Source organism: Uranotaenia lowii, chromosome 2 (genome assembly GCF_029784155.1).
Source record: "Uranotaenia lowii strain MFRU-FL chromosome 2, ASM2978415v1, whole genome shotgun sequence".
NCBI lineage: Eukaryota > Metazoa > Arthropoda > Insecta > Diptera > Culicidae > Uranotaenia > Uranotaenia lowii.
This window is the reverse complement of record NC_073692.1, coordinates 15,210,880-15,234,391: the sequence shown is the minus strand read 5'-3', so window position 1 is coordinate 15,234,391 and position 23,512 is coordinate 15,210,880. Positions and strand designations below refer to the sequence as shown.

Genomic DNA, 23,512 nt, shown 5'->3' with positions numbered 1-23,512 from the left:
AAATGACAAAAATGACAAAAATGACAAAAATGACAAAAATGACAAAAATGACAAAAATGACAAAAATGACAAAAATGACAAAAATGACAAAAATGACAAAAATGACAAAAATGACAAAAATGACAAAAATGACAAAAATGACAAAAATGACAAAAATGACAAAAATGACAAAAATGACAAAAATGACAAAAATGACAAAAAATGACAAAAATGACAAAATTGACAAAAATGACAAAAATGACAAAAATGACAAAAAAGACATAGACAAAAATGACAAAAATGACAAAAATGACAAAAATGACAAAAATGACAAAAATGACAAAAATGACAAAAATGACAAAAATGACAAAAATGACAAAAATGACAAAAATGACAAAAATGACAAAAATGACAAAAATGACAAAAATGACAAAAATGACAAAAATGACAAAAATGACAAAAATGACAAAAATGACAAAAATGACAAAAATGACAAAAATGACAAAAATGACAAAAATGACAAAAATGACAAAAATGACAAAAATGACAAAAATGACAAAAATGACAAAAATGACAAAAATGACAAAAATGGCAAAAATGACAAAAATGACAAAAATGACAAAAATGACAAAAATGACAAAAATGACAAAAATGACAAAAATGACAAAAATGACAAAAATGACAAAAATTACAAAAATGACAAAAATGACAAAAATGACAAAAATGACAAAAATGACAAAAATGACAAAAATCACAAAAATGACAAAAATGACAAAAAATGACAAAAATGACAAAAAATGACAAAAATGACAAAAATGACAAAAATGACAAAAATGACAAAAATGACAAAAATGACAAAAATGACAAAAATGACAAAAATGACAAAAATGACAAAAATGACAAAAATGACAAAAATGACAAAAATGACAAAAATGACAAAAATGACAAAAACGACAAAAACGACAAAAATGACAAAAATGACAAAAATGACAAAAATGACAAAAATGACAAAAATGACAAAAATGACAAAAATGACAAAAATGACAAAAATGACAAAAATGACAAAAATGACATAATGACAAAAATGACAAAAATGACAAAAATGACAAAAATGACAAAAATGACAAAAATGACAAAAATGACAAAAATGACAAAAATGACAAAAATGACAAAAATGACAAAAATGACAAAAATTACAAAAATGACAAAAATGACAAAAATGACAAAAATGACAAAAATGACAAAAATGACAAAAATGACAAAAATGACAAAAATGACAAAAATGACAAAAAATGACAAAAATGACACAAATGACAAAAATGACAAAAATGACAAAAATGACAAAAATGACAAAAATGACAAAAATGACAAAAATGACAAAAATGACAAAAATGACAAAAATGACAAAAATGACAAAAATGACAAAAATGACAAAAATGACAAAAATGACAAAAATTACAAAAATGACAAAAACGTCAAAAATGACAAAAATGACAGAATTGACAAAAATGACAAAATCGACAAAAACGACAAAAATGAAGCATTAAGAATTCAGATTTAGTCCAGGTTTGACAGAAAAGACAAATACGAAATTGGGAATTTTGGAATCTGTTTTCAATACAAATGGAGTTTTCCATGCTTCTTTTTGACTCAAATTTTGAATGTTGAGGTCTAAAAATTTATTGAAATTGAAAGTTTTTCCAGAAATCTGGAACTAGTCGAACTCACGGGCATTCAATAGCAATTTACGACCAAAATTTATTCGTCACAGTTTCATGACTCAAATTTGCAGCTCCTAATCAGCTCGTAACAATAATTGAAAGTGGGTGTGTTTTAGTTGGCTGACCAAAACAAGCGTCTTCTACACCCATTAAAAATGGTTCGCCGAAACCCCTTCTCTGGGCACAAACGGACGCTCATTGAAAATTTTTATTGAGTAGGTATCGTTTAAATATATGCTCCGATGCTTATCGCGCGACGTATGTACATATTAATTCGCGGTATTAAAGCATTTAGCAAACGCGCTCGGGCCCACCGCACGGCGAGAGCCTGTTGTGTTGTTAGGGGTCCCTCTTGTTGAGACTCCTCGCTGCGTTTGGCGGCTTGATGCAGTTTTTTTTTACTTGCTCTCGACGTTCCCTTGCAGCTTTATTTGTCCGTCCGAAGTTCGCTTCGCGCGCCGGGAGGTAAACGTGAAAGAGTCTCGGAGTTTTCTCTTCTTGAGCGCCTGATCTGGTTGTTGGTAATAATGAAAAATACCTGCCGAGGTGCTAAATGGGGTGCTAAATGAGGCGTGTTAAATTTTCTCACCTATCCAAAGCGCGTGGGCACTTTCTGATGGAGTTTTATGAATCGTTTTGTGATTTTATTTAACTCGAAGGAAGGGACGAACCTCTAGGATCCTAGCCGAAGGAACGAGGTCTTAGTTCAGATAACGTTCATAAAGAATGCCAACCGTCACGACTTGATGAAATAAATTTGCAAAAATTTACAATATACGCGAACACTTTCACGATCGCACCTCATTTTTTTTTTCGTTCGCTCTTCAGTTCGCGACGAGTAGAACATTGAACAGCAACAACTGAACACCATAACTGATGACGATGATGATGCTGAGAGTGGTGAGAGATCGTTGTGTGGTGATGGTGTTTCATGGTCGATCCCTGCATGGTTGCTCAGTTGCAGACCTTTTACCCGGGGTCGGTACATTTCGCATTCCCGGAGAATCGCCTTGAATCGCACCCACCAAATCAGCAGCAGCGCTCTTCGGGTGTATAATAAGGAAACACAACAACACCACTCCGAGAAGCGCAGCGCAGGATCGACCCCGCATGGTTTTCGGTCCCTCGCAAAAGATCGCAGCTCCAAGATCAGTTGATTGCAGGACCTTAAAGTCTGCATCAGCCAGCCAACAGGATGACCCGGCCTGGTCAAGAGGGGAAGAATTCATACCTACCTTCCTATATTCGCACAAACTGATGATGGTGCAACACGTGTTGCTGCAAACCCGATATCGTACTACAAATCAACCGAAAGCTATTGGAATTTCTCGCGTTCCCTCTACCAGTAAGCGGGAATCCGACCTGCTGGGTGGATCAATCCGGTGCCAAAATCGGACTCGTCGCTTATTCGCTTCCATGAGCACAATGCGCATAAAACAACAATACCGAGAAATCACCTCATCGAAACTCACTCTCCGCGCATTCCCCCCGCCCAAAAGATCCTCCTCCTCGCCGAACTCTCTATAGGTCAAACCTCCCAAAAGCCCTGATGGGCTCACACGACGAATTATACGCGAATAAACGACCCAAAGGTGGTTGGTTGAAAAATGAAACGAAACGAAGCGAACCAACCCAGGCTCAAATCGATGCAAGAGATCAAAATAAAATTAAAATGCGAACGATTTAGCGATTTAACAAGATAACACCTTTGGGTTTTTTTTCTCTCGTTCGGCTTGCCTCTGCTTCTCGACTTCTGCTCTCTTGAGACCCTCCTTTCAGCTGGTAAACTTTTTAGGACCATCACTCACCGTTCGATGACGAGTTCTTGGAAAACGTGCTTGACTCACTCGCTTTCCCTGGCTGTGATTGTGATGATGGTTCCTTCTGCCAGCGGTGGATGTACCAATTATCACCAAACTTCAATATAGAATAACAGAAAAAATATACCTTATAAAATTTTTTTATTGAGAATAGTGACAACCAAAAATCAAAAACCAACGTCATTTGAAGCTTACATATTTGAGTTTTCTGGATGATTTAATAGGCGAAAATTTCTTCTTCCATACAAAAGTCCATACAAGAGTCGGGATTTAAAGTCCATCGGGAAAAAGTCGGGAATTCATCAAAGAAATCGGAAATTTTTGGCTTTCACTCAAACCATGTTTTTAAAATTGAAATTTTGGTCTCAAAAATGATAAAATTATAGACTCCAGTCCGTTTGTTACCGAGAACTAGTTAATAGAAATATGAGACTTTTTCGCCATTTCTTTGCGGTCTTTATTATTTCACGTTAAACTTAAATTTTCTTTTTTTGTTTTAGTAATGGAATGGAATGTCTTAGCAAGTTACACATTTCCCAAGCAACTAAAAGTTCCATAAAACATGCTCCTAGAAGATCATTCAGCTTTGTTCAACGAATGAATAGCATTCTACTGAGCGTGTAATTTAAGTTCTTATTCATACTTCCAAAGCCGATAGTTGAAGCTGAGTAGAAGGCTATTCAGCCTCCACATGAGACCTAGCATAAAAAGATTAATAATAAAACGAAATAAACTTTTTCCTCATTGCTTTGGATTTCTATACCTTTATATTTTAAATTTATGTTATTTTTAAACTGGCAATGAACTTTATTATTTACTTGAAAATTTCCATGCTTGAAGATTTGAACCTGGACCATCGAGGTGACAACTGAACGCGCTACCTCTGTAATATGGCCATTGCTTAGATTGCTTTTATTTTAGTTATCAATATAGAATGAACTCAGAATTATCGATTTTTCAAAGCAGGTGAAATTATAAAAAGTAAAATTTTGTACTTATATTCACTAAAGGAAGCATCGTTTTTTTTTTTCAAAACAAACTAGGAGAAATCGAAATTGAACGTGAATGATTTAAAGATTCATGTTTTTTTTATGATGTATTTTTCTTACTTTCTGTTTCCAATATTTGTTTAAAATAAAAAACGTAGAGCGCTTCCATGTGCTTGATCATCAAACTTAGCGCATTTTATAACTTTTCTTAGACTTTTTCTAAAGGTTCTTATTGACTTTAAAATTCGTTTTCTTAATAGCAAGATATAAAAGTGCGCAGAAACCGGCCCTTATCTCAGTTAAAATTGAAATTTTTATTATGCTATGATTTTTAGGTTTTGTTAAAATTAAATCGCTTATTTATTATAAGTAGAAAACGTTGAATATGGCTTTTGAGATTTAATTTTTTTGAGAATCGTGAATTTCGTGAGACCATGCGAGAAAAAATCAGGAAAAATACGGGAATAGAAAAATTGAAATTGAATGGCCTTTCTCCAATGAGTTATTCGAGTTCTAGAACCCATTTGATTATCAGATGCGATTCGAACTGTTTCTTACCTAACTTGTTCTTTATTTTTCTAAATCACGCTAAATAATAATTAAAAAAAGAGTTTTCGCCTAGGTCTCCAACATTTGTTTCTGAAATTTTCACATTTCTCTATGAAGAAATAAAAATAGTTGACGTTTTAGTTTGGTTAAGATATGTCATAATACTTCTCCAAAAAAAAACACATTTACACAAACACATACACGAGTTCAGTGTGGTTGTGTTTTTTCTCCTATTTATAGACTGTTCCGAAAATGATTAATACACTTTCTTCCTTAAATAAAAGAAACAAATAATTAAAAAATAATGATATCAAACATACTGCCAAATAGTTTTTTTCTTTCAATTTATAATTCATTAAGCATTAGTTTTCGTAAAGTTGGCAAGTTCTCTTACTTTTCTCTTAACACTACTCATCAGCTTCAGCACAGTGCTTTCTCCATCCCTTTTTATCACTTAAGGCCAATATTTCTCGAATTTTTCAACACTGTCCGCTGATTCGATGTATTACCTCAGATTTTCCTTCGTCAAAGCTCAAAAAGTTTCGATTGGGCGAATCTCTGGACAGTTTGGTTGGTTCATGTCTTCCAATAAATGTCCTTGTTGACTTCATACCACTTTAATGCATTTTTAGAATAGTGGCACGAAGCGAGTTCAGGCCAAAAGATTGTAGGATTTTTATGCTGTTAGATTAAGGCACCTTTAAGCAACCTTTTTTATAAACATTCTTGCACGTTAATCTTGCAAAACAAAGCCACTCATAGATCTATTTTTATGAGTGATTCTGAGTGGATCTCTGAGTTGAGATTCACAAGAATCGTAAAATTACGACAATGGCGTAGTTGGTATGATGAGCACAGATTTGCAAGGCTGATGCTCAGATTGTTTAGAAATGGTTCCGGCTGCGGTAAAAAAGATTAAGAGGCTTGAAAAGCGCAGATTTTTAAGGCTGCTGCTGTGATTGTTTGTTCCTCCAGTAAATATGACGGATTTGCTTAGGAAGCGCAGATTTTGAAGGCTGCTGCTGTTGGTTGCGTATTTTGATTTGGCCATCCAGTGGAGAAAAATAACGAATCGGCTTAGGAAGCGCAGATTTTTAAAGCTGCTGCTGCTGATTGTTTGTTTTGATTTGGCCTTCCGGTGGAAAAAGTCGGAATCGGCTTAGGAAGTGTAGAATTTTAAGGCTGGTGTTGCTGATTGTTTGTTTTGTTTTGGTCTTCCGGTGGAAAAAGACGGAATTGGCTTTAGAAGTGCAGATTTATAAAGCTGCTGCTGTTGGTTGCTTTTTTTATTTAGCTTTCTGGTGGGAATTTCAAAGGCTGCTGCTACTGATTATTTGCTTTGGAAAACGACTGATTGGCTTAAGAAGCGTAGATTTTTAAGGCTGCTGCCATGATCGTATGTTTTTCCGGTGGAAAAAGACGGAATTGAATTAGAAAACGCAGATTTGAAAACTGTTGCTGCTGATGGTTTGTTTTGATTTGGGCTTCCGGTGGAAAAAAGACGCAAACAAGACAGGTTTTGCTGATTGGTTCTGTTTTTTTTTCTTTTTTTGGTTGAACATTCCGGAAAAAAGACGGAATTGGCTTAGAAAGCACAGATTTTTAGAACTGTCACTGCTAATTGTTTGCTTTGATTTGGCCTCCCGGTGACATCATCCCGGTGACAGACATCCCGTACTGAGGCCGGAGGATGCTGTTTGTAGTAATCCTTGATTTTCTAGTCCATTGTAGGGTCAGCACCCAAGTAACACAGATTATGCCAACTAGCATTAGGAAGTTTTATTATGGTTTAATTATGGCATTTTTCTGTGCAGCTCGTTTTATGACGGTTTTATTATGGTCATGCAAAATGCTTATATGTTTTTTCGACCATATGTTTTCAGATGGTTTTGAAAACGCTAATAAAACTTTTATTAAACATACCGTTTTAGATATTTTGAAAGAGTTATGAATGCTTTTTTTAAACTATAATAAAACACAAACTTAGAAGTTTGCTCCAAGCTTTCTTTTGCATGTTCTATAATAGCACTCAGTGCCTGATTATTAAACCGCCATAAAACTTAGTGACAGTTCTCGATCAAAATGTCAAAACAGGACACGCTCAGATTAGATAGCACATATTTGAATTGGAACTCCCATTTTTACACATTTTTGGTGAGTTATGCGTGTTGGTTTTGAGTTTAAATTAAAAAAATACATCTTTGAAAACTTGAAATTACCGAAAGTGGTATGAATATCTTTACAATATGAGTATTGAGTGAAAGGGCCCAAATAGTAGGAAAAAAAATGCTTGACGCCATCATTAATTCAAGATGGCGGCTTCCGCTTTTATTTTCTAAGCTGTAAATTACTGAAAATATCGTGAAATCTTCACAATATGGTTATAAGGTGAAAGTAATAAATGAATAGAAGTCAAATTTCGTTGCCCGTCGCCATCTTAAATCCAAGATGGCGGCTACCACTCAACTTAAAAATACTGTAAATGACTGAAAATCGCATAAAACCTTTATTTTAGGGGTATAAGTTAAAAGAAATCAACCGGTAGAAGTTGAATTACGCTATCTTACGCCATCTTGAAATCCAAGATGGCGGCTTCCGCTAAACTTTAAAATGTAGTGAATGACTTAAAAAATGAAAATCCAAGATGGCAGCTTTCTATAAACTTAAAAAAATGCTCTAAATCATGGAATATCGCATGAAACCTCCAAAATATGGGTATTTGTCAATTGGGATAAGCTATAAAAAGTTTATTTTTGCATTCTAACGCTATCTTGAAATTCAGGATGGTGGCTTCAGCTGAACTTAAAAATACTGTAAATGAATGAAAATAGCATGAAACTCCCAAATATATTGTATTGGGTGCTAAGGCTGAATGATAGAAGTCAAATATCTCTTTTCGTTTTTCTTTGGAAATCTGTAAGTGACTGAAAATCCCACAAAAACCACCACAATACAGACCCCGTTCGTTTTTGGCAACATCGAATTTGGCACATGTGCCAAAATCAGACGGTTAACAGAAACAACATAACCTTATAGTTTTCGCTAAAATAAGACCAATACAATTTAGACATAATAGCATGATAGGAATAAAAGAATTACATAAATGGCAAAAAAATCAAAAACTAGAAACAAAACAAGAAAAGTTCTAAATGCATTAGAAACATAATGAAAAAATAATAAAAGTGGTTTAAAATGATCTAAATTGTTTTAAAATAGTAGTTTTAATGTAGTATTACGTGAAAAAAAGTTATGTTCAAGCGATTTTCATTGATTAACAGCATTTTAAATTCAGTGGAAGCTGCCATCTTGGATTCCAAGATGGCGTCGGAAAGAAAAAAATCGACATCTTCTAGCTTAGCCTTTTCATTCAATACTCGTATAGTGGTGGTTTAATGCGACTTTTTGTCAGCATTAAGCATTAAAAGTTGAGCGGATGCCGCCATCTTGGATTTCAAGATGGCGTCGGATAGCGAAATTCGACTTCTACTCGTTTAGCCCTTTCACCCGATACCCATTTTGTTGGGGTTTCATGCGATTTCAAGTCATTTACACCATATCAAATTTCAGCGGAAGCCGCCATCTTGGATTTCAAGATGACGTCAGACAACGAAATTCGACTTCAACTCATGATTTATTCCACGGGTCATTGAATACCAATCCCTTTCATTCATAAAGTCTGTCCTCATTTACTGTACTAATGATTAACAACTCAGAAATGAGGAACTCAACCTTAGCGTGTAATTGTTTGGCTTGCGAGAGAAACGTCAAATCGTAGCTTTTTTGGGGTCATCATTAAACCATAATAAAACTATGAATTGACTCACGCCATGTTGGTTGCAAAATCGAAGGGTACAAAATGACGCCATGTTGATGGATTCACAATGCAAGCATTGGAAAATATTTTTTCAGGCCTTTTTTCCATCAATCACATCATGATTGACCATCAGATTTGACGAGGCGCATTTATTTTAAGATACTATTTCATATACATTTTACCTAATATCTTGACTGGCAGTAGAAAAGACGCTCATTATATGGGTAAAACATTGTTTTTTTAGCTATTAATTTTACCAGATCATATATGAATAATGCAATCATCATTCATCAACCATTACGGTTGCTGGAAAAAATAAAAAAAAACTCCAAGAACTCACAGAACCGAATAAAAACAAAAATTTCTTACATGTTTTATAATAGCTTTTTAAAAGCTTTGGTGACCAATATTGATGACTAACAATGATTGGTCATGATGACGTTCCTAGCCTGATTTTGGCTTTATTAGAGTCCAGGTGATGTTATAGAATGTGCTTTAGCTTTTTATGAAGATTAATGCTATGGTCCAAACGACATTTTGCTGACCATAATAAAGCTAAAATTGTTACTTGGGCAGGGCTAGGTATTCTTATGCGTCTCGGGGAATCTGCAAAAATACATTGTTCTCCATACTTCCTCAACGCGGTTTGAACTACTCCGCTACTCACACCTTCTTCCTCAGCTAGTTTTATAATTGAAAGACCACTCACAGTGCTCCATTTGTACACAATCCGGCTTCTTTTCTCGGGAGTAAAACAACGCATTTTCAGATTCCTTCGCGAAAAACTACAAAGGATTATCACGTTTTCTTCACTTGGATGTAAACAACAGTACGCAGCCGACAATTTTTTTAAACATTACATTTTTGAATTCACGGTTATTTCAAAGTGTGATTATAAAATTATCGAAACAGTCTATACGTCCTTATAATCAAAAGGTTTGAAGAACCTCTTAGCTGAATGAAACTATGATTTCAAAGTAGTCGAAGATTCCTTTGAATTCAGCTACGTCCCTTTTTGTTTGTTTTTTTTTATCCATTCGAAGTCGTGGCTTGCTTTGTTCGTCAATTTGTCGGTTGGAAAATTTGAAAGCAAGTGGTGAAGGCCAAGCAGAATTCTGTTAAAAATCATAGAATGAGTCCCGAATTCGACATCATTTCTATAACAATAAAAGTGGTATGATCGACTTTAGCAAGAGTGTTTATGAACCACCACCAACACAAACCACAACATTCTACAAAATGCAGCATGAATCACCTTAAATTTGGTATTTCCATGTTTTTAATTTACTTTACTCTTACTAAGTTACCAAGATGCAGATTCATTTGACGTTGTTTTATCCAAAATTTAAAAAATCAGGTAGATGAGTTTCCGTAGCATTGAAAATCCACTCAAAAAATAGTGTATGTATCCATAGTTTATTTTCCTGTCAAATACCTTGGCTAATCCACCACAACCTCAAAAAATTGTTGTACATTTCAGATTGTAAAAAAAAAAATCCAAATAAATCGATTAGTATGAAAAACCTCAAAAAAATGTCAAAATGAATCTGGTTTAAAAGCAAAGACTTTGCAAAGTTCATAGCTAATTTTTTTACGTTAGGAAAGGCTTCGAGGAAAATTTCGATTCGAGTTTGTAGATGAATTTTCCAACATTAGCAGTTGTTGCAATAGGCCAGACTTGAAAGTTAAGTTTGTTTTTCATTTACTTCCGTCAGTAAGTAAGCGTAAACTCATCACTCTAGCTCACCTTATTAGACTAAATCAAAGTTTCGTATAAGCCATCCGCAATCCTTCCACAAAATTCTCATTCAAGTTCTTCGGAAAGCATCGCTTTTCTGTCGCTACGGTCAGCCGATGAAATCCAATATATTATCACACATTGCATTCATATGTAGAAATGATTACCGGCAGCGATTTTGTATGACGCTGGGAGTCTCGGGCGATGCCTAACGACAAATAAGAAGACTAGAGGATACCGAAATACGCGGCCATCGTCGACGCCGCCAAAAACTGCACAATTTGCATACAATGGTCCTCCGTCAGAGGGACCACCGCGCAATCTTGGACTCGGAACCAACCTGAGGAGGGTCCCCGCGTTGGATTGCAATCGGCGATAAAGTTTACAAAAAGCCCCGCCAAGAAAGAAATGTGCATAGAAGTGCATGTAGGATGTGTTTGGGCTCAGTTTCTCTAGCTCATCCGACAGAATTTGCAACCGATTAGCGATCGTTAACTTTCTTTGGTGAAGCAAATGGTTTGGACGGTTTGCCGGTATGTTCCGAATCAAGTTTCCTTATTAAAAACGACAAAATAAAGTTTTGTTTCGAGGTTCTTTGTTCAATTTCATGTAGAGACGTCCATGACTAGAAAATGTCAAAATTGAAGATATTTCTCCCTGAAGCAAACGACAAAAACGAATATTACCTTGTAGTTGGTATGATTTCAAGTTCAATTGGTAATTCTTCTAAGTTCATGCCACGACCAATTGTAATTATACAACAACAAAATTCCGCTTGGCTTATCCCGAAACGGCATTCACTATTCACGGGATCCAATAGGTCGTTAAAATTTAAACATAAGCTCGGCCGAAAGCCACCGATTCGGAAGATAGTAATTATAAGCTTGTTATATTGTTGCTTTTTCGCGGATCATAATTTCCAAAAACAACTCCCGAAATAATATCGGGCCGATAACTTTTTCACTTTTTCCCCCCGAGTTGGTGCTAACAAAATCAGATGGGAGAATCAGTTGCTGAGGAATTTAGCCGGGGGAAGGGTGATGAAAAACTATCAGTTTTTATCCAATTTTCCCGCAGTTTTTATGTGTTCTCTCGAAAAAAGGGGGCGGATCCGTTGCTGCGAGATTAGTTAACTTTTTACGCAAAGTCGTTAGACAAATTTTTATTTTCCGCTGATCTCTTTGTTCTGCCGAAACCGATAAGGCTTTTTGGACAGCAGCAATGAAACTGTTCTTTTTTTCCCCAGCGGTTTTTTTCTCCTTTTTTTTTTTGGTTCGGTGGGAGGGAGTCATAAATTTGGGAGTGCTGCTAAATTTTGCCATCGGTTTTTGGTTATCTGTGATTTCGAGTTTTATTTGTCCGGTGTAGTTTTTTTTCCTTGTTGCCTGATGTTCAGCAGCAGCGAAAAAGCATCGTTAGAGATAAAGTCTATAGTTGCTCGGGCTGTGTACAGCAACATTTTCCACAGGCTTTCATATGCAAGTATAATGCAAAAGTTCAACCGTTTGCTCCCGTTCATCGGAAACGGCTTTCAGACAAAATTGCTGGCTGCTACAATATCGCACCGCGATCTCTGGAAATGTTACAATCCCAGCTTTAGCGATTGCCGAGAACCATTGCGCAAAGGGATCGGTGTGGAGGGGGAAAGCTGGTAAGTCCCTACAAGAAAACATATCACGACGACACAATTTTACGCGATTTCCAGTACCAGGACGCCCTTTTTCCACAAACAACGAACAGCAACAGCCTCCCCATATCGCTTTCGCTTGAGGTCGTACGTTCATTCGTCGTGGTCCATGGTCATGGGGGGGGGATTATGCATGGCGAAAGGCTGGTGCGCGACTAATAAAACATTGCCTAATTAAGCGGGATAATTTAAAGTTAAACGTGAGAGACCCGGAAAATCCCCCTGGGTGGTTTCGATTTGGTGGTGCTTGGACTGGACACCTCTTGTTTCCCTTGGAGTCTGAAGAGCGCGCCCGGTTTGGGCACGCATTCCATGTTTGGTTCCCCTGCACACCTAAACTGGTTCAACTTGTGTGTTCTCGGCGCTTTCTCTGGGTGATAGTTGTTTTTTAAAAGTCATTAAAATTGAATTTTCGACACTGAGGAAGACTGGGAAAACTTCCGAAACGTAAAGCTAACCAAGCACCCTACGTTGCAGAAAATTTGTAGGAATATTTCTCACTTCCCGAAAACTTGAAGCATCAAACGTGCCTCCATGCGAGGAAAGTTCTTATCATTCTGAAAAATGCTATCGAGAAGACCTGAGTAACCTTCTTCTCCAAAAGCCTCTGACGTGAACTGTTAAGCCTATTATAACCGAAGCTTTGCGTCCCGAACTGACAACCGTTCAGGGTGCCCAGCAAACCGAGAAAACCGGGAAAACGGGGAATTTGAAAATGGTAATAATAAGTTAGTTGACGTTGTTCGTAAAAGTTAAACTTGAAATATGATTTTGATTTATCCGTCTAACGTAGCAATTTCGAGTTGGATAAAAATGTTTTCAGTTCAGTTTTCATAAATTCAGATGTGTCCAAATGAAAGGTATCATAAAAAGCAATGTCTACGCAATAATTTTGACGACACGTTTTATTTTTTTCCGATTTTCTTGAAACTATGTAGATGGGTACTTTTGAAGCCAGAGCAGGTTTCTATTACAGCTCCTTCCTCTTACTGGAATAGGGGAGGGGTATCGAAAGCAAAACAGAAATGTTTGCATAACTTTAAAACCATTCAAGAAAATGGTACCAAACTTGTCATAGCAGGGCATTTGGATACGAGAAATATTTCTATGAATGTTTAGTACCCATCCTTTTTTCAAAGGGAAAATAGGAATGGGGGAGGGAGCTCTCTCACAATTTTTAACATAACTCGAGAAAAAATCAAGCAAATCGAATCAGATTTGACATATGTCGGTATGTAATGTATGTATGTAATCCCGGGTTCAAGTCCTGCCGGTGAGCCGTTGTATCTTTTTCGAAAAATTCACGATATTTACCGCTCATTTTCTTTCTTTCTTTGATAACTCATGTTTCTCTAATTACTTTACATCAACTTCGAAACCATTTTTTTCATTTTATTTTGTCTGGTGTGGCATTCATTCTGCACAAGTTCAGAACAAAGAACAAAGAATTAGTATAGATATTTTCACGAACTTGAAGAAAAAAAATATATAAATACACACATCTGGTAACACCAATGATAATTGCAAAGCATTGAACTAATTTCTAAAAAACAAAATTACGAACACATTGGTCTCAAAGTAACGTAAAAAAACAAGTGAAAGTTGATATTTCTCATACAAAATAAATCGAAAAATATGATTTAATGCAGCTGTAATCTTATGCGCTCAGTTCAAAACTATTTGTTTTTTTTTAAGAAATCGTTTTCTGACTTAAAGCATTCATAAATACGAACGTTTTTTTTGCTGTATTTTCAGAATAAATTGCGATTCTTTCAGTGGAAATATTTACCATTTTTTTAATCAATTTTTCAGAGTTAGAGTTACTCAAATTGAATGACATTTCGTTCAGTGAAAGAGGTGAAGATTTCTACATTATTGGCTTGAGATTGGTAGGAAAAAAGAAGGTGGATTGAGACTTTTGCTCAAAAGATCTTCAAAGGCACACCGTTATGATGTTTGCTATTTACAAAAACAAAGAGAACAACTGTGGATTTGAATCACAGTTAAAAATGTAGATATCTCATTATGTCCTTAAATTTGTGACTGAGGTTCCGCGGGGTTAAGATTAGAGGGAAAATTATTCTTTCCTTTTGCCATCTTATCAGCAGCGGCCGGACTATTTTCTCTCTCCGAATCGTGATGGCGCAGTGCAGCAGAGCGTGATTTTCTTCGCCCGATAACAAAGCGCTGCGGCCGCCGCCATCAACGGGTTTCCCGGGGCATAAAAATTTGATCATAACACGAAAAGTCACGGTATGAAATTTTTGACTGCCTCATAAACGTGTTAATGTTTAGGTCAGGAGCAGTACGACTAGTTGTAAATGCTGTTTATTTTTCTGCGGAAAAAGAGTGGAGGGTTGATGTGGAGCGGCAAAAAACTAGCACATTTAACGATCTCATCCGATAGTGAATAAAGGGGGGCAACGTGAATGTATCATGTTTTGGGATGGGTTGAGGGGCTCCCAAAATAGCAAAAATGGGTGAGAATGGTCCGGAATTTGCACCTAGCTCGGCCGGCATTCCGACATGGATCCTTTGTGCTCTCTACTCATCGCAATGCGGTTGCCAGGTGTAATAAAAATTTGGTGCTGATGGGGAGCGTTTAGCACGTTGCCGGGAGAATGCCACTTAAATTCCATAACTATCGCGAAACGCGGTCGTCGATCTGTGAGAGGGTAATCAAATCTTTCCGCATCGAATTTCGGAAGTTGTCGGCACTTTAAAGCGAAGCAGCTGTTACAGAAACTCATCCATCCATTCGACCCACTCCGAATTGGCGTTTATCTTTTATGTCATCCTGAAACAAAACGGAGCTAAGGCCTTTCTCGGGAAATAAATCGTTCCTGATTGATGGTTCTGGACGATGTCTTAATTAAGAAAGTTCGATCTGACCTGCCGCGCATTGGCCTCGCGTACAGTTGTCGTCGAAAGACGTTTTTTTTTCAACAATCCACCCAAAAGAGGAATGGAAAAAAACGAGATGAATTTCCTTCCTGCTGCAAATACCTCATCAATTCTCAGATCCTTTTGGGTTAAACTAATCCTTCCCGTACAGCAGCAGCAAGTTTTTTTTTTCTTTCCTTCTATCACTGAAAGCAATATTTTTCCCGGTTATCAATTTTTTCCTCGCCGTTCTGAACCGATTCAACATGCAAAACTTACTTATGGGAGGATGCAGATGATTGCAGCAAGGCAGCCAGGCACTTTCTCACACAGAATCCAGGAAAAAGAGCGTGGCAATACCGATTCTTCGACAACGACGGCGGATCCCTGATTTTGTAAAATACAACCACCCCAATGGCCGCCACCTTCCTCGCCAATCCCAAGAACAAGATGACAACTTTTCTCGGGAAGACGAATCCGAAGTTGGGATTGGGCTTGGGTGTTACATCGCATTCCATTTCCGATGAACATTTGTGTGATTTGCATATCTGAATTATGTTTTCAATCTTACCCCTTTTCCTACGGCGGCGAGCGCATCATCAAATGCCGAACCTGGAAGCAGCAGCAGCTATTTAGAAGTTCTTCGTTGCGTCGTGGGACGGAAGAAGGAAGGAGCAGCTAGTATGGCGGGCAAGAAAGCGGATTTTCCCAGAAGACACGGAAGCCGAATAAGAGCTTTGTCCGATTGCTTGTCGAATGTTCCCAGTTGGTTACTGCTGCAGAAGTTGAACAGTTTTTTATTATTTCGGGTTCACTTTTCAAACGACGATGCAACCGTAACTGATCCCACGAAAAAAGCAGGGAAAATTGGGGAAAGAGGTATAACGGCGATGCGGTCACCAAGTTATTTCCTGTCTGCGCAGTTCAAATAACTAGCTCTGTTGGCGAGGTGATCAAAATTGAGTAGCAATTTTTAGTCGATGTCGAAATTTCGGACGACACTTTCTAGACATTTTTTTCCGGCTCATGAACTTTAAGTCCAACTACGGTTTAAAGTTACCTTAGAATAGAAATGTGTTTAAAACCTTGATTAAGTTCAAGTGTATAATTGAAACGTTTAAAATGAAAAATTCTATATTTTTTCTCTTTAAAAGTGTGTTATGCTTAATTAAAGGGCGATACGGTCAAAATTTGGTCAAGGGAAAACGCGTGGAAATCGATGAAATCGTTTATTTAAAAAATCAAGTTAAATTTCTTTTTCAAGTTTAATTAGTACCTATAAAATTCAGGAAAAATATTCAGCTCGGCTTCCGCTTTTCCGAATCCGAATTGCCATCAGATTTTGTACAGCCACCTTGTCCACCTTCTTCGCCGCAGAAAGCCAGTTTGCCTTGAACTGCTTCTCGTCCTTAGAAGTTTTTTTTTGGTCTTCTTTAGGTTCCGCTTGACAATAGCCCAGTATTTCTCGATTGGGCGGAGCTCTGGCGTGTTGGGAGGGTTCTTGTCCGTGGGAACCACCTGCACGTTGTTGGCGGCGTACCATTCCATGGCCTTTTTACTGTAATGGCAAGATGCCAAATCCGGCCAAAACAGTACGGAACAACCGTGTTTCTTCAGGAAAGGCAGCAGACGTTTATTCAAACACTCTTTCACGTAAATTTCTTGGTTGACAGTCCCGGAAGCTGTGAAAATGCTGCTTTTCAAGCCACAGGTACAGATGGCTTGCCAAACCAGATATTGCTTCGCGAACTTTGACATTTTCATGTGCTTGAAAATATCAGCTACCTTTCCCCTTCCTTTTGCCGTATAAAACTCCTGTCCCGGAAGCTGCTTGTAGTCGGCTTTGACGTAGGTTTCGTCGTCCATTACCACGCAGTCAAACTTCGTCAGCATCGTCGTGTACAGCCTCCGGGATCGCGCTTTGGCCGTCGTATTTTGTTTATCATCGCAGTTTGGAGTCACTACCTTTTTGTAAGTTGATAGTCCGGCTCGTTTTTTGGCTCGATGGACGGTTGTAGACGATACACCCACCTTATTTTCGGCATCTCGGAGAGAGAGGTTAGAGTTTCGCTTGAAACTATCGGCAACTCTCTTTGTCGTCTCAGTGGCTTCCGGTTTTTGATTTCCCCCCGATCCAGACTGCCTGGCTGTCGACAAACGTTCCCCAAACACTTTAATTACATTTGTAACGGTTGATTTAGCAACTTTTTGCGATTTTGCCAGCTTTGCGTGAGAGTAGCTCGGATTTTCGCGATGCGCGAGCAAAATTTTGATACGCTGCTCTTCTTCCCTGGACGGCATTTTGACTACTGAAGAGTGAATTTCAAAATGAAAATAGGAGCAACATTCTACACACACGCATCTTCAAAATGAGGGGTGTTCAGGTTTTTTGAATGCAAAATTGAAAGAAATACGTCAAGTTGATATTGACCAAAGTTTGACCGTATCACCCTTTAGTTGGGCATGCTTAATGTTGTTGTTATCAGCCATTTTGGCGTGCACATGTAGATACTGCGCGTTCACTGAACATGCTTAATGTTTCTGTTATTTAGCGGTCCAGAGGTTCCCAAAACACTTATAAACAATGAGAAATCAGCTGTTCGTTTGACAAGCTGGGAAATAGGATTGTGGCAAACAAGTTAATCGCTTAATTTGAAGCTAAAGCGTCTGGGATTATCTAAGACAGGGATGAGCAAAGACCCTTTTGTGCGGCCCGCGAAGCTTTTTTCAAATTGGTATGCCTTAACTTTTTTTTCTACAATGGATTCCCGCATAAATAAGGATTGTAACCAAACGGTTTCCTTAATAGTAAAGCGATGATTTGATGAAGCGTAAAAAAACGTTTAGCAAACGATTATTCAAACCGTCAAATACATTAGTTTAATCGTGAATTCCAAATTCACAGTATTTTTAATATGTCGTTAGGTTATGTAATTGTTAATAACCGTTAAAACACTTGTATGGACAAACTGTTCTACATGCAGTCCATGTTAGGTTTAAAAACCGATTGCTGAAAATGTATTTAGATCATCGGATTGTCATCGTTATAGTTTTTTTCGAGGAGCTCTCATTCCTAAACGCTTACGTCAATGGTTGTGTAACGATTTGACTTTACTTTATTCAAACATTATTCAAACCGTTATAGGAATCGTTCATAAAAAGAGCACGCACACAAACGTAAAATTTTTAATATACATGGGAGATTTTCGGATAAAAATGAAAAATGTTTTTTAACTGCAACATTTTATTGAATATCGTTTTTTAGCGCCGCTCTATATCGATACGTGGCGAATAACAAACTGTCCTGGCGCAGCGTTGAAAACGCTGCCAATTACTGGAAGCTGATTCTCTCGCAAGAATTCCAGAGTCTTGTTCGCTCCCTCTTGGCAGTAGCGCGAAATTAATCGCTGATAGGTGACCCGATTCAATTCAACGCTCTTGGCCTGCAAATCCGCCAGAAATTCCGTTGGCGAGAAGGAATTCTCATTATCCATATACACCCGAAGAAGGGCGTTGTAGTGGGAAATGTCCATTGCTGCGTTCAAGCTGTTTTTTCCATTACTCCTGAACCAGAGCTGTACGCACCTCGGGAAGGCCTTCTGGAACTAGGTGGCCTGCAATGAGAATTTTAAAAATTTCTGTTAAGGTGATTCTGAAGACACCGCGTTTAACATACCGCAACAACGAATATAACCAGTTAAGATTGAGCGCTGGAAGCGGAACGGTTAATACGGATTTCCTCCGGAACATCTTTCAGATCTCGGCTTAAAATTCTTCCAGAGCGTTTCACACCTTAATCCAGCCGCTTCAAAGATTGGTCTAGTCCCTGACTGGAACTAGCGGCAGATGTAGAATAACCGCTGGAAAGGAAAAAAAATACACTTAATTTAAAAACAGTGCAATTAAACACTCAGTATAAAAATGAGCAGACAAATCTATTACAGATAAGTCTGTTGCGTAAACATTCACTTGCACATCACTGCGTGCCGCAAACCGGCACCCACATAAATGGAAAATCTTTCGAACTTACCTCACAGCAGCCGCAATGCTGAATAAACTTCGTTCCGTCTCCCGGACTGTGTTGAAAATTATGTTCCGCGCGAATCCGGCGAGATAGCGCACAAATTTGCTGAACCGAAGACCACCGAGAAGACCACACCGATTTTTTCGTGCTTCGCGTTTGACAACCAAAACAAAGTCTACATCAGTGGTGCCAGGTTCAATGTTTTATCAATATTTGTTTAGATATTGAGATGCAAAATTTAAAGATAAAAATTTAATCTGATCAGGGTGATTGTAGTATGTAATTTAAGAATGTTTTAGGGATCACAAATTAAATAAAATTGTAATTAAGTGCAGATGGATTTGCAAAGAATCACTCGTAATCGTACTTAATTTCATAAAGCTATTTTAAACGCATCGCGGAAAGCGTGAACTAAACCTCGTTTAGTACGATGTATGTGCATACCTCCAAGATAAATTATTGTCTTCGAAACTCTATAGAGTCGTATCAGAATATAAAAAAATATAAGAGATATTCTCATAACCACTGACTGATGTTTTGTAAAACTACCTGGCATCTCTGACCGGCGTTTCGCTCATTTTTGAAGTTTAAGTTTGAAGGTAAGGTTAACGGTTCGAGATAATTTTTACGATTACAGAAAAATTTAAGGAAATCGTTCATACCATTCTATCACCTTTACAGATACCATCACTTTTTCACTTAAAGGTCCATGTTTCGTTTTTATCGTTCAAATTTTTCGTCGAAGTAAAGTTTAATAGAACAGCAACGTTTACACTAAAAATCACTTTTTCTGAAGCTGTAGATGAATCGTATATACTGTTTGAGATATAGTTTTTTAGTATGCGGGTTGTTAAGGAAATTCATATAACGTGATCTGCATTTGCCCCACAATCATCGAGATTGTAAACTTTTTGTGGCTTTTTAATCAATAATTATGTTCTGTTCAAGGCATAAATGCAGTAGTGTTTATTGGCATAACGTTATATTGGATTTTTTTTTAATTCAGGATACATTTTTCCTAATTATTTAACTCCTACCACTTTGAAAAGCAAAATCCATTAAAGTGAGGAAGAGCAGCTAAAATCAGAAGCTACACATAATCAAAGGAATTTCGAAGTCCGTTAGTGAAGTTATTATTTTTGTTTCAAGCAAAAATAAAGTTGTATGATAAAAAATATGCTCAGCATGTTATTTTCTATCTAATTCGGTAAAAAGGCTTGTTCTGTTAGCATTCAAACACTGGCAAAAAAATCAAACCAAAACCTTGTGAAACATTATTTATTTCTGAATATTGGCGAAAAAACGAAAGTTTAATAATCTAGCCCAGGAGCACGATGTTAAATTTTTAGCGAATCAAAATTTTCTACAAAAATTATTAGTTCTTGATAAAAATAATAGATATCTGAAATTCTGTGATTCAACTCATAAGTTATTTGACGAATATATGATGCTTTTTCAAAAATTTGATAGAAAATTTATAACAAACATCGATAAATTGAGTTGTTCCACTCATAATATAGCTTTAGAATTCCTATCCCAATGATACCTAAATTAGATTTAAAATTATGATGATCTGGATAAAAAATCTAGTATCAAGCATGTAGTTTTGAAGACAGTTGCCGTAAAATATGTGAAATTGAACATTTTTCTGTGATTTCGACGACCCTGCTCAAAATCTCAATGCAATGATCCAATACAGGACTTCCATTTAAAAACGAGGTTCTTACCGTTTGTTGGAAAAACATCGAGGCTTTGAGGACAAGTTTTAATTATGGAAAATAAAATCATAGAAAGTCTATTAGCAATTTAACGCCCAACGTGATAGTGATTGACTATTGAAAAATTGAGAAAATTGAGATGAAGTTAAAATGACAAAGATTCAGTGATGGAGGATTTGTTAATACATAACTCGAAAACTTATCAAGTAACAAATTAGTTGTTAGAATACTATTTCTGGACTTGCTATAGTCATGTGATTGAAAAATTGATAAAGCAACGCAAACTGTTGCGAGCGGGTAGAGAAGACAGCAGTTTGTATAGCTTCAAACTGTAAAATACATTTTATAAGTTTTGTTCATTTTAACTTTAAGTTCTAAATTCTGTAACTTTCAAATTCAGTTTACTTTTGTATGTATCTCGCGCCCGAACAACTTGCTTTTAATATAGGCTAAGTGTATGCGCTTCCACTGTATGTATGAAGGTTTAGGTTACGTTATATTTTAATAATTTCTTTTAATTTGTTTGTGTCCCTTGTTAACCTCGTTCGAAATTTAGCTTTCACAATGTTTATGCAGAAGATAAACTTTAATCCGATCGCGTAAGGTCAGACTTCGTAGGTTCTGGGACTGCATGAATGAGGTTATGTTTAAGCTTCTAAGTTTTAATTTGTTGATCATAGTTTTAAGTTCTACCTGCTTGAGCAACCCGTACTTTTCGACAGGAATCCTACCGTACTAACACCTAGCACTAAGCACACCTAAATTAAATATTTTCAAGTATTAAAACAACGATTTCCTTCAATACTTTTATAGTTTTTACCACTCGCGTTTTTATAAAACAAATTTCCACCCGGTCCGTTCGGCTGACGTGAAGAAGAGAGCGAGCGAGACCGCCAATCCTCTGACAGTACAGGAGAAACGTCAGTTGATCCGCCCGCCACTGAACTGCATTTCACAGCGACGCGTCGAAAGCGCCGCTTGCAGTGTTGCTGATTTCATTTTCAACACAAACCTTACGAGAACGCTCTAAGGATTGACCAAACCAATCAGTCCAGTAAAACCAAAAAGGAAAAACAAAAGATGAGTGAGGGTATATGGAAAAGCTAAGTCTAAAGAAAAATCTGTTGGTAAAAGAGAATTGACACCCCATAAGCAATTTGAAAGTTGAGAAAAGAAATTCCCACGGAACCGAATAAGGATAAATGTGGTTCTGAAAGCCAGGGAAACAAAAAATCGTTATCATCCGACAGAATTTTCAAAAAAAAAACAACGGTGAGAGGAATTTTATCCACACGAATTAGGATGGTTAAAAATATTGTTATGTTCCGAATTTAAAACTTTGTGAGCTGAAATCTTTCCTTGATCTGCTAGAAGGTTACATGAAAAATTTCAGCTTATTTGGTTAACATCAATATGGGTTGCTCAAAGAGCCTCAAATTTAATACAAATTTAATTTTCTTAATCCAAATGCAAGGCCGTGCGAACGGGGGGGGGAGTTTAGGGGTTTAACCCCCCCCCCCCATGAAGATTTTTTCCAAGTAAAATTTTCACCGTAGTATTGGAAAATAACTTGATCTTAAATATAATAAGTGTCGTAATTTTAATAAGTGTTAACAAGCAAGTCAAAAAATTTGCTCGCCTCCGGCGTAATTTAGTCTTAAATCACCCTTGGCAAGAGACATTTCATTCTACGACACTTCATGACGTTCACGATTCGAAACTAATTTTTCATTGTAAATTTCGATTTGCAATTCAATTAACCTTTCGTATTGAAACTCTTAACTTGACATACATAAACACTTAATTTCGTCTTAAAAATGGATTTTTATTAAGAATTGTAACTTAACAAGAACAGAATTTGAAATTTTAACTTTAAAATTAATTTATCGAATACTAATTTTATACATCGAAAAGTTGGAAACCATGCAACAAGCACAATGATCAACAGAATTAGCAAAAACAAATAAATCTAAAATCTAATATCCTCTATCTTATTACTTAAATTTTGATTTAATAAAATCGTTTATGTCATTAAAAATATTATGCTGATATGAAATATTCTCCAAGTAACCAATTTCAGTCTTAATATTACTTTGTATTTCATGTTCTTGCTCAACATCAGATATGAAAAGGTTTTGATAAATTACACAAGACCACAAAATCTTCATTTTTCCGAGGTTACTGAATTAAAAAATATTTTTTTCTAATTTGAGTGCCCTGAATCTGAATATGCAATCTTTCTATCGGCGTTCAACAGGTAGGTTAAATAAAGTCTTAGCCAAATCAAAAGATTATCAGGTTTCATACCTTAAAACCCCTAGTGGTGATTTGACATCAAACGACGAAGAAACATTAAGTTGTCTATTCAATACTCACTTTCCAGGATGTGTTGATCAAGATTCATCGATAGAGCCTGAGTTCTTTTCTGGAAGTCTAGATTCCTTGCATTTTGCTCGGAAAATAGTTACTACAGAATCGATCAAATGGGCAATCAATGGTTTTGCTCAATACAAATCTCCTGGAAGTGACGGTTTATTTCCAGTTTTGCTTCAAAAAGGCTTCGATCATTTCAAACACATATTAAGAAAAA

General features: G+C 36.7%; 1 protein-coding gene and 1 long non-coding RNA gene across 4 annotated transcripts in view; one reads left to right on the top strand and one right to left on the bottom strand.

The window, feature by feature from the left end:
- Positions 1-23,512, top strand: part of LOC129749898 (zinc finger protein ush) — a 434,632-nt gene that overhangs the window by 323,045 nt on the left and 88,075 nt on the right. The gene's annotated exons all lie outside the window — the stretch shown is intronic.
- On the bottom strand, positions 18,245-19,358 carry LOC129749899 (uncharacterized). The gene is made up of 3 exons (XR_008738208.1): positions 19,211-19,358; positions 18,857-19,040; positions 18,245-18,794 (listed from the first exon to the last, which is right to left on the bottom strand). It is a non-coding gene; the product is annotated as an uncharacterized LOC129749899 (long non-coding RNA).